General features: G+C 51.7%; 1 protein-coding gene across 7 annotated transcripts in view; it reads left to right on the top strand.

The window, feature by feature from the left end:
• SSBP3 (single stranded DNA binding protein 3) overlaps window positions 1-12,221 on the top strand; it is a 162,072-nt gene that overhangs the window by 59,695 nt on the left and 90,156 nt on the right. The window contains exon 1 of one of the 7 annotated variants that reach the window (XM_042951513.1): window positions 10,779-11,442. The exons of the other annotated variants lie outside the window; for them this stretch is intronic. The gene's annotated coding sequence lies outside the window, so the exon portion shown is untranslated. Of the gene's footprint in view, window positions 1-10,778; window positions 11,443-12,221 lie in introns of those variants that run through there. 7 annotated transcript variants of the gene reach the window in all.

Here is a 12,221-nt window from a genome sequence, read left to right as displayed (position 1 = left end):
GAAGATTCACCACCCTTTCTGTCAGTCGTTACAGAGAGGACAGTGGTACATCCCTAAATGACCAAACCACCAGGGATCCAAGGAAGTATTGTGGACATACTTTAATCTCCTCACTCTGTCTCCAGAATGATAGCTTTCCTGGGAGTGGCTTGGATCACCCATTCCCAGAGGGGGCCTTCAAGAGTCTACTTCTGCAGAAGTACAAATATTCATTATGCTGAGACTGATCATGTGCTTTACACAGGTAGCTTTGTGAGTAGATTAGTTTCATGTCTTATTTCCAAGCAGTGTCGTGGATGAGAGAGACAGAACTCTGGCACTTCCGCTATCCAAAAAATTAATATTGTTAATACCCTGATTTCTATTTTGTTGGTATGACTTAGTTTCTCAACATGTCCTTTGCCCATAGGAGGTCAAGGGCAGTGGGATAATAGCAGTCCACATTGCTGATTGAGCCCAGCCATCCAGCCGTAGGTGCCTCCTGGCTACCACACCCTCCTCACCTTTGCTTCCCCAGCTGCCTGGTGCCTGACTCTGTGCTGCCGTCTCCCTTCTTGCCCTCTGGTTTTCTCAGAGCCTTTGGGAACGCAGACCACCTGCCTCGGTTTGCCAAGTCGCACGTCCTCTTAGATTCTAGAACCCGTGTGGTGTGTGGTTTCCCTTCCAGGAGGCTTGCCCACACAGTTAACTGCCTGTGGCGCTCCTTCCTCCAGCCAGAGCTCTTTGAAACTGATGTTCCCAAGAACCGATTTCTTCTTGGGGAGAGGGGAATGGGGTATGATCCTTGCTCCAAATCCTACTGGTGTCCAGAACTGCTCTGCCAGGGAGAACCTCGTGTATGTCCAGTATGGAGCACGGCTTTAACCTTCATGGGCCCACAGATCCCTGCGAGGCTGAGGAGATCGCTGTCCTATCCAAACACTGCACATTCACACGTACAAATAACTATGCGTAATAAGTCCAGGGGTTTGTAGGCCCTTTGTGTAGCCCTTCAGAGAGAGACCTGCCCCTCTGCCACTGAGTGTACCCGGTGGCCTTGTGGTATCCATTTTGTCTCCTGTAGGGTGGGAGCAGTGATAGTTACCTGATGGTCCTGCTGTGGTGATGGTGACTTCAGTTGTTAATAGTGCACCTAAGGTTGTTCACCCACTCCTCACCATGACCCAGCGAGGGCAACGTGCTGCCAGCTGCATTTCACAGATGAGAAAACTTAAGCTCAGACAGGTGAAATGATGAGCCCAGGGTCATGGAGTTTAGGAAGGGTCAGGATTGCAACCCAGGCAGTGTGGCTTTAGAGCCCCTGCCAAACACCTGATCTGCAGCAAAGGAATGCAGTAGGTGCTCAATAAACGGTAATAACAATATTAAAAGCCACAGGGGGGGTAGGGCACAGCTAACCTGTTGGTTGTGGGGCTTCCCCTCCCCTACAGGTCTCCACCTGTCCTAAGTATCTCCTTGTGCAGGAGCGGGGCTCCAGACCTTGCGGGTGGGTGGAGGCGAGCACAGATCCGCCACTCCTGGGAAATGTGTAAAATCCTGTTCCTGAAAACCGGCCGGGTTCTCAAAGTGTCCCGGCTGGCGTGTTTTGCTAGTCACGAAACATGATCCATACGCTGTATTTTAGGACTTCCCATCTGTCGGCAGGCAGGCATCATCGGGAGGGTTTTCACTTGAGGGAGCTCCAAGCAGCTCACCAGTGGGGGAGGGGAGGTGGGCTAGGACGGTCTGTGACAGCAGGGAGGCACAGCCTGCCTGGTTGGGGGACCTGAGAGACAAGATGGGGGGGGTCCTTGGAGTGTCCTGCTCAGCAGCATCCCGCATCCCTTTCCCCATTACTTCCCTCAGTTTTTAGGTGGATTCCCACATTTTAGTTCGGCAAAACGGAGAGAGAAGAAGGTGAAGTCGCCAGGATTTCAAGGCAGCGCTGACATTGGAACTTAGTCTTTAGACTGTTGTCCTCTCCCTTCCTTGAGTCTCTGTTTCCTGGGTCGTAGCTGTGCGGGTGGTGCAGGGGCAGGGTGTGGGAGACCTGGCTTGGAAGCTGGAGGAGTGAGGGCAGGGAGGGGAGGCCTGGCGCCCCCACCCTGCCGGTGGAGGCGGAGCGCGGAGAGGGCTGAGAGGGCTATCGATCCACCCATCTCCTCTGAGGGAGGGCCGCAGCACATTCGAGGCTTTCTTTTTAAAAATGCATTAACTTGACCGTAAGCAGGCCCCAGTTTCAAAATAAATAAATAAAAATAAGGCAAGCAAAACAAGTGGGAGTGGGAGGCAGGGAACCTTAGAAAAACTAAAAGTGTGCTTGAGGAGGGTCCTTCTTGACGGAGGTGTGCCAGCTGCAGGCCAGGATGCGGGGCCTGGATTCTGAACCAACATTGTCCTGCTGTACTGTGCCCAGGTTATCTGCATTTCCCTGGCTCAGCTGTGCAGGGAAACTTTACCTAAAACCAGAGGTTCCAGAAAACCCCTCTGGGGGTGGGGGAGGGTGGAGGAGGCCTCACATGGAGTGTGGTGGTAATCCATATATGAAAACCTGCCTTGCCAGCCCCAGTTTGGGGCAGTTTTGGTCTCTTTTTTTCTCCCTCAAGCCGCACTGGTTTTCTCTTCGTTTCCCCCCAAGTGCCTTTGCACAGGCCCTTCTCTGCCTAGAAGGTGTGTCCCTCCCTTGCTTTATCCCCCCCCCCCCCCCACCTTCTCCAGGTTAGCACCTGCCCCAAGGGCACTTCCTGATTCTCTGTGGGTCAGGCCTCCTGGTATAGACCCCCAAGGCTCTCAGTACTTCTCTTTTGTAGTTCTGACCACAAGCATAATAAAAGAATTAACTTTTACAGCATTTAGCAATTAAGCTTGGGGAAGGCGGGGACTGGTCTGTCCTGTTTGCTAAATATTCATTGTCCAGCACAGCACTCTAAAAGGAGTAGTAAATCCTTGTGGAATGGATAGAGGGTAGCTCAGGGTCTATTCTGTTTGGCCCATGGATGCATTTTGGGTGAGGGTGGAGGGAATAAACATTTGAGATCAGAATTCACTGCGAGTTCCTAATGTTTCTAGAGGCATGGGCCCACTTTGAGGTCAGGATATGGTTTCAGAGTGGAGCTCCTAACACTTGAAACAGGGAGACTTCTGCCTGCAGCCCCATAGGCCAAGGTACACAGCATCCAGATCTGGCCTATTCGGAAGGTTGTCCCAGTGAACCCGTTTCCTTAGTGGGTGGAAAGACACGGAGCCCAGAGAACAGAAAGGACTTGGCCAAGACCACTCGGCAGAGCCTTTGAACACCTTAGTTTAATAGTTAAAACACAGTTAATCAGGTACCAAGTGCCTAGTGCGCAGGCATTGTTTCCTTTGCTCCCTGTAGTGGCTCTGTTGGGGAGGCACCACGTGTGGAAGAGGAAGTGGAGACTCCGTGAACTTGGTTGCTTGTTTCAGAACACAGCAGAGGTGGCACCAGAACTCTGGTCTTTCTGATTGCACATCCCCTTGCCTCCCAGCAAGGGGAGGGGGACTGGTGATGGCCCAGTTCTCAGATTGGCTCCGGTGCAGATCCTGCCTGCTGCATAGCCAGTGGAGGCTTAGCGACTTACAGGAGCCTCCATTGCTTCCAGCCATCTGTGCTGGGGGGACTGGTGGCTCACAGGGACCACCTTTCTCCCCCACCGGGTGTCACCTGTGTCTGTGTTCTCCCTCTCCACCTCTGCAAGAGCTGCAGAAATTTCTCTCCCCTGGGCCTCCCGGAGAGAGGGACGGAGGGTGATGAGGCAGAATTTGCACCATTCTGGGAGTAACTTTCCATCATTTGTGGCTAAAAATAAAACGTGCACTTGCTCCTCTCTGCCTGTGGGCTTTCTTTTGGGGTTTCAGTGGGAGCCGCTTGCCCCTCTGTTTCCCCCTCCTAGCTGCCCCTCAGCAGGCGTGGGGCCGCCCACAGTTTTGGGGACGGGTGGGGAGGATGGGTGAGGGGGACTTGAGGCTGCTCACCCTCCCTGAGAACAGAGCCCACAGGGCCTCTGTGAGGAAGTGCCTCTGCTTCTCTGCAGCAGCAAACAGCCGTGCTGGTGGGCTGGTGCCCCGGCATGCATGGGGACGCCAACTCCCTTTGCAAATATTACTGCAGCTGAAAAGAGACAAGCCCCTTTAGAGGGCTTTCTTTGTGCAGCCTGCTTCTTTCCGATAATCTGGAATGCACAGAGGCAGGAGAGATAAATTAATTTGTTCAATTAATTTTGTAAATATTGACTGAGCAGAAGTTTTACACCAGTCACATGTTAGGGACCCGAGGGCTAACCAAAACACAACAGGACACAGTTCCTTCCGTGAAGGTGCTTATCCTCTAGGTAGGGGGAGAAAGAGGGAAGCTTTAAGATGGACCTGGAGCAGGCAAGCCATGGGGGTCCTGCTGCGCACAGCACCCTCCCTTCCAGAATTCAGTTGCAGTGTCTGCCCAAACGGGGAGCTAAATGCCAAACTGGACATTTTGCCTTTCCCTTTTTTCAAGGCACTTTAATTCCTCTCTCCCCCAGCAACACATACGTACGTACATACGTACATACATAAAATCGAGTACTTACTATGTGCTAGGGCTGGGCACTCTGCTAAGTACCTTACTTGGCATTTATGTCCCTGGACTCATAGTGACCCTGGGAAGTGATTTTTTGCTCTCATCCTTATTTTGCAGTTGATGAAATGGAGGCCCAGAAAGGTTAATTAACTTGCCCGAGATCCCACAGCGAAAATGTTGCAAAGCTTGGATTCAGCTGTGGGCAGATTAATTCCAGAGCTCACTCTCTGCACTGCTAGCTGTATAGACATGTCTACACTGGGCATGTGGCTGTTAAGCACCCACTATTGGCCCAGCATGAATTATCCTAAAGGCGCTTTCTCTTTAAAAAAAAATCTCCACTATGCTTTCCATTTGATCTTTAATGTTCTTGTAGTAACCCTGTGGGAGAAGAATCGCACCCCCAATCCCCAATTCCTCTTTAAAAAAACCCAAAAAACAACAAGGTCTCTGTAGAGGGTACCATACTTTAGAGACTGGTATTAAACTCTCTAGAGCCTGTGGGAGAGTGAAAGTCTCTGGAAGCATTCTGCAAACTGTAAAGCGCCCCATGAAATGAAGGGCATGGGAGAAAAGGTGCCTCCACGCGGAAGACTCACTGGTTCCCCAGACCTTACGCATCACAATAGGGGATTTCTTGCACTGTTGTCACGGTGTGGTTTCAGGTACCTGTGAAAAATTATGGTAATTAAAATGTAATTTGGAATCCCCTGTTGGCTCACAGCAGCTGGTCCAGATGTAGGAGGCTGGGGCTGTCCGTGCTGGAACAAGCTAAGGCTTGTTAGGGGTGTCACTTTGTCCTGCCCTTTGTGTTGCTGAGGAGAAGGGTGGGGGCAAGAGATACAGCAGCTATTTTTATATTGTTCACGTCATGTTCAGCATTACTGGATGTTTGTGGTTGGGTCCCTGTTTAGCCTCAGCCGGGAAGAGAGAACTCCCTTTGCTGCCTTGGTCTGTATGGAAATTCAAGCTCATACCCCTTGGGTTTATATATTTGTCTAAAGCAGAGGGACCTAAAGTGACCGTGCAGTTCCCCTGGATAGGTCAGAGTTGTCTTATTATCAGGGCTTCGATTTTCCAGGGCTCTTCAGACGCAAGGGACCACGTCCCCCATCCACTCCCTCATCCACTCCCTTATTGTATTCAACAGATGGGTTTTCAGTTTGAGATACATGCCAGATCTTTTCCCAGGTACTTGCAAAGTGACGTTGACCCTTGAACAGCGCAGGGGTTAAAGGCGCTGGGCAGCCCCCACCCAGTGGAAAATCCATGTGTAACTTTTGACTCCCCCCAAACTTAACTACTCATAGCTTACTGTTGACTGGAAGCCTAATGGGTAGCATAAACAGTTGATTAATGCGTGTTTTGTATGTTACGTGTATTATATACTGTACTTTATAATAAAGTGAGCTAAGAAAAGGAAATGTTACTAAGAAAAACCATGAGGAAGAGAAAATATATTTATGGTACTGTGCTGTAAGAAATCTGTGTAATAAGTGGACCTGTGCAGTTCAAACCCGTGCTGTTGAAGGGTCAGCTGTATTACCCCTCAAGGATTTCATGGTCTAGTTGGGGAAATGGAAAGGAAACCCTGAATTTGGCCTGTGCAAGCCACACATATATGTTGGGCTTTATTGTAGGTACTGCACTGTCTTAGAAGGGGCCCAGGTGTGGGAACATGGAAGAGGGGCACTGGGATCAGGGGATGTTGGAGGCAGCTTCCTGGAGGATGCATTTGAGTTGTAGGAGTTGACTTAATGAATCGGGGGACAAGAGGTTCCAAGTATGTATTTTGGTTTTATTTGCCACAGGGCTTCATTTGTATACATACGTGATATTATGAGTAGTTATAGTCGTTGTATCTTATTTTATTACCCAGTTGAGGTCCTGGGATTTTATTTTTATACCCAAAGGGCGCGCGGTCTTTGAAAAGTTTGAGAAAAAAATGCCGTGTGTCAGCCAAGCCCTTGTTGCTTCAGAGGTCAGAGATGGGAGGTCAGCCACACAAAGCCTGCCCTTGAAGTCTCTGCCTCTCCGGGCCTCTTGGCACTTCCGGCACCTCTTCCTGCTAAAAGGGCAGACCAGAGTAGGTTATTGCATAGAAGGGGTTAAAACAAACGGTTCCCCAAAGCCTGCGCCCTGGCCTGGCATGTGCACCGAGCCCGAGTGTGTGTCATGGGACCGGGCATCTGGTCTACCTGCGTATCCTGCTGATTGAGGCATTTGGCTTGGGGGTGACAAGGCTGCTGGTGATCCCTCCGTGAAGACTGACTGTGGGATCTGTTGGAGAATGGAAGTATACAGAGCAGAGCACTTAGCTGGAGGCAGCCCGGCATGTTCGGGCTACTTCAGAGCAGGGGCTCACATCTAGACCTTGCAAGAGTACTGGTTCCTTGTCCTTTCCGCTTCCACTGTTTATATGCGTTCAAGTATGTGACGTAGTTTCTGCCAACCGAGCATCCAGCAGAGCCTCTCTCTACCACCACGCCCTGGGAGGGGTGATGAGGAGGCCAGTGAATACAGTACAGTCCTGCCCCTGGGGTAGCTGACAGTTCTGCGTGGTCCTCCTGCAGATGGCCAAGGGGCCTGACACGACATGTGCCTTCTGGGGACCCTCTGCAGATAGCTGGAGTGTCTCGGAGTGTCCCCACCATCCTTGCGAACCACATGCTGACACTGCAGCATGCCAGCCCTGTCCTTGGTGTGGGATTATTTGCAGTTAGTATTCCAAATGTCAAGTTCCCCTTGACTTGATCTGAGCAGACGAAACAAAATGGCAGACAGATTAGAAGGGGCTTGAGAAGCCTTTTCGGATTTGAAAACCTTCCTTTGTTGACTTTGAGAAGCTGCTGAACCAGGCCAGTCTGCAGAGGCAGGGACATCTGCCAGGTGCCCATGGGCTCTCTGGGCTTGGGAGGCTCTGGCTGGTGCTGGCTTTTTTCCTCCAGGTGCCTGGCAGCTGGGGTGCCCACTGAGCTTGGGCAGGAGTTGAATCCAGTTCCTTCTTGTTAGTGCCCCCAGAGCAGGAGGGGAAGTGAGGAGCTGGGGCCTCTGAGGGCTTTAGGGCAGGTTTGGGTGGGTCCCCGAAGACAGGGGGCCATGTCAGGCAATATCTGTTTAATCTAGACTTGTATTTGCCTGCCTGCTGCGAAGACCCAGTAGGTAAAAGGGAACTCGATGGCTTACTGTATTGCAGTTCCTCTGAATGTCTGGGGAAAGGTTTAAATAGTGCTCACCAAAGACACGGACGTTCCTGGCTAGAACCTGGGTATCATTGCTAGAAGAACCTTAGGGATGGTCCCCTGCATTCCCTCCCTTCTGCAGTTGTGGTAGCTGAAGCTCAGAAAGGTTAAGCAATCTGCACAAAGCCACACAGGAAGCAGTGGAGCTGGAATTTGAGTAGTCTGTCCGGCTCTAGTGCTCGTACTTGTCCCATGATGTCACATTGGCTCTTGCTCCCAGTCCTCCCTTCTCTGAGACTCATTTGTCCTGCCCTTCCCCCAACTGCTTCCTTTTCCTGCCTGCATTCCCCAGGAATCCCTCTGCGGGTGCTGCTTCATCCAGCTTGGGAGAAGTACGAAGAACTGGAGGGCTGAGTGAAAACCCAGCCCCCAGCCGCTTCCCTACCACTTTGCAGGGTACAGAGTGCTTGTCCTACAGGATTGTGCATGTATTCTTGTCTCCTGAGGACAGGCCAAGATGAGTTTCCCTCCTCGTTGGGCCATTCAGGGTACCAGAAAGGGTTTGTGGAATTGCTATGTCTGACCTCAGGGGAGATAGACTTTAAATGGCGTGAGACTCTGCAGACTGTGGCCGGACACCTGATCTTAAACCCTATCCTTAAATCTGCCTCGGTGCCCTGCAGCCACTGCAGGACAGATTGCATAAAGTTTCTCTTGCCCTAAAGGCTTTTGACAATGGCCCGCAGTCTCTGGACCCAGAGACTGAGAGGTAGTTTTCGCTTTTCTCTCCTTTTCTTTGCACACTTACGCACAAATGCCTTTTGTCCCCAGGAAATGCAGCTTTCTCAATCCCCATCCTGGAAATATCAGCGGAATGTAATAAATCTGATTTGTGTTTATGTTGAAGAAATGAAACACATTTCTGGGGAGGAATGCGGTGGAGGCCTTGAGAAGGGGCTGTGTGAAAGCGTGGTACTCCCCCTCCTTCCTGATAGGACTCTGGTAATAAGAGCTGTCTCCTGTGTTCTGCTGTTGGGCAAACAGAAGGCAGAGCTGGCCAGGGCCCCTCACAGCTGCGGCTGTCACCTTCTCAGTTCCGAGAGTCCGGCTTCTCTGGACCCTGTACCTTCTCGGGGATTGCAGTTCTTCTGGGGACAGCGCCCCCGTGCTGGTTGAGTCAGAGCTGATTAGCGAATCCTCCCCGCTCCCATTCCAGGTTGAAAACAACAGGATGAAATTTAATAGGCATAAATGTAAAGTCCTGTATGTGGGTTCAAAAAAAAAAAAAATCAACTTCACAGGCACAGGACAGGGAAGCTTCGTGTGAACAAGCGAGCGAGAAAGTGACCCTCGGCTGTACCTGACAGTTGGTTCTGCGGGCCAGCGGTTGGCCGTCGATGAAAGAGAGTAACACAGGCTCGCTGAACAAGGATCACGTCCAAAAGGAGGATGATGTTGTTGTTGTTAATGATTTGTAATAGTAGCTAGTGCTTCACATGCATTATCATTGCACCCTTAAAGTCATCCTTTGAGGTAGGGCAGAGGATCCCCTGTTTTTGGAAGAGGAAACCCAGGCTTGGGAGATTAAGTTACTTGCCCAGCGTCACACTGCAAGGAGGTGGAACCCAGAGCCTGTGCTACCTGGAGCGAACTAGAGGGTCAGCAGATGGCAGAGATTCTGAATGAAGAAATGCCGAAGGAGGGGCGCCTCGGTGGCTTAGTCGGTTGTGTGTCAGACTTCGGCTCAGGTCATGATCTCACGATTCGTGAGTTCAAGCCTCGCATCTGTGCTGACAGCACAGAGCCCGCTTTGGATCCTCTGTCTCTCTCCCTCTCTGCCCCGCACCCACTTGTTCTCTCCCCACCCCCCCCAAAAGTAAAGGGTAATAAAAAATATATATGTTATATATATTATATATATGTTTTATATATTACATATGTTATATATTACATATATATTTTTTATATATATATATATATGTATATATATATATGTTATATACATATGAGAAAGAAATACCAAAGGAAATACTAGCGGTTAGCTTGAAGGCAGTTTTAATGATGCCTGACTTTTGTTCGATCCCCACTGTGTGCCAGGCACCGCGCTAAAGAATTTATACGTATCAACTCCATTACTGCTCTGTTTTATAGATCAGGAAACTGAGGCACAGAGAGGTTAAGTAAGTTGCCCAAAATGACGTAGCTTGTGAGTGGCAAATACAGAATTCAAACCCCGATGATCTGGCTTGGAGGTGTTGCTGTCTAGGCCTCGCAGCCTTGGAGAGAACCAGACTGGCCAGCGTGGGGGCGGTGGGTGGGGAAGGAGCCGGCTGTGCTCTTTGTTCTTTGAGGCAGCCTGTCTGCAGGACGCCCTTGTGTTTGGATCCAGGGCAGAACCACAGCCTGCGGGTGGATGTATAAATAGGCGAGGCTTCTGCTCTCCTGAATCTGGACACCAGGTGGTCACGGAATAGGCCCCTTGAGGGAGGTAGTGAGCTCCCCACTGCCGGGTGACTGCCCACCCATCAGGGATGCCCAAAGAGGCGGGAGGGCTGAGGGGACCACCTGTGCGGGCCACGAGAGTTCCCCGGGGCCCCTCCGTGTAGCTGGCTGGCTCCCAGTCCTTTGTTGAGGACAAGCCCGGCTTTCCTGGCACATCCCCCACCCCCAGGCAGTGGCATGTCCCCGTGGACCACTAGAGGGGAAGTGACCGGGTGTCCGCCGGGTCCAGCCTGCCCTATTAGGAAGCCCGGGCTGTCAAGCCGGGCAGAACTGCTGACGGAGGCACTGGGAACAATGCTGCGTGGGAGGAGGCGTGTGCGTGTGTTTGCTCGCCTCCTGACCCGAGTGCCAGCAGTGACACATTTTATTTGTCCCCTCTGGTTCCCTGTGGGCATTCAGCCTGAGTCTCTGATACATCTGACTCCCACTTGGGCCCCCTGTCTTGCTGTAGCTTTGGCTATAGGGCAGGGGAGCCGGTCAGCAGGCTCTGGTCCCTCCTGATGCCAGGGCTTACCTGGCTTCCTCAGAGTTCTTACCAAGGAACCCCGGGAGCCCGTCACCTCCTTGTCTCAGGCACGGAGAGGCGATGTGACTTATTGGAGGCCATGTAACCAGCACGTACGGCAGAAGGCACAGTCAGGCCCTGGAAACTGGAAATGGGGGTGAAGGGGCCTTCGAGATCATCTTGTCCAGCCCTTTCATCTTACGAATGAGGAAACAGGGCCCACAGCTGCACCTTGACCTGGCCGAGGCACAGCTGGTTGTCAGTGGCAGAGCCGGGACTAGAACCCAGGTCTCCTGGCTCCAAATTCTCGGTCCTCTCCCTTCTGCAGCCCCCTCCTCCACTTTGGGTTTCCTCACATCTCAGTTCTGCTGCTGCTTCCCCTGCAGGGCTGACTGATGCAGTGGTTGTGGCTCCCACCCAGGCTTCCCTTCCCATACTGCCGCTGTCGCCTTCCTTGGCCGCCAGTGTCTGATTATCCCCGTTGTCACTTCCTTTGCCTCCCAGGACTGGTAGCAGCAGCTGGTTTACAAGAACTTAGCTGAGTGGAAGGAGCGCGGGCTTAGCTAGGCAGCTTTGGGATCCAGTCACAGCTCTTCTTCCACTTGTGAGATGTGTGACCTTGGGCAAGTTGCTTAACCTTTCTGAGCCCTGGTTTCTCATCTGGGAGATAAGATGATTTGGACCTTCCAGCCCTGCAGGTCTGTGAAAAATGATTTTCAAGAGAGTGAGTGAGACCCACGTGGACCTGTGGTTGGAGGCTCTTGGGAAGGGCAAGGTGGCGTGGGCTGGTGGGAAAGGCCTGTGTTGGGGGGTATAGGGCATGCATGTGTTTAGAGTTCTGGCTTCATCAGAGGTCTGGTACCCTGGTTGGGTGCTGGTGGGCACTTGGGGCAAGGGACCCCACCGTCCTTGGCCCCTTCTCTGCCAGTTCTTCCTCTTTCTTTGCACCCATGCTGTGGGTGACACTGCTTGTCCTTGGTGGCGGCTGCCCAGGGTAGAGAGGTTCCTGGTGGAGGGTTGGCCAGCTGATTGGCATGGCCTTGGGGCAGGCATGACAGCCAGGCACAGGTAGGAGCCAGATCTTGTGACCTCTCCCCTGCATTGGATGCCACCGGATTTTGTCGTGGGAGGAATGCCAGCCCTCTTATTAGGCCCGAGGGACCCTCTACTCCATGTGAGACCACATGTGTGAGATGGAGGGAGGGGAGTTAGAGTTAAACCAGGAGCCCCTGGCCTCTTGTGACTGCTCAGTCCTATAGTCCTGTCAGCTGTTTACACGATTTTCGTTTTTCGGCTTTTGCCTTGGCTGTGAAATTGCACTGTTTTCTGAACTAATCCTGTTTCGCGTAACCCAAATCCAAGTATCTGGATGTGAAGGGCAAGCTTTTTTTCCCCTCTTCCTTAACAAAGGCTGTCCTAGGCGGTAGCATCTGGAAATGATTCAGCATCTGGTCTAAGTATTGTGTACATGCATGGA

The sequence above is a fragment of the Panthera leo genome, chromosome C1 (genome assembly GCF_018350215.1).
Source record: "Panthera leo isolate Ple1 chromosome C1, P.leo_Ple1_pat1.1, whole genome shotgun sequence".
Classification (NCBI taxonomy): Eukaryota; Metazoa; Chordata; class Mammalia; order Carnivora; family Felidae; genus Panthera; species Panthera leo.
The sequence above is the reverse complement of the archived record's forward strand: the minus strand, read 5'-3'. Positions and strand labels throughout refer to the sequence as shown.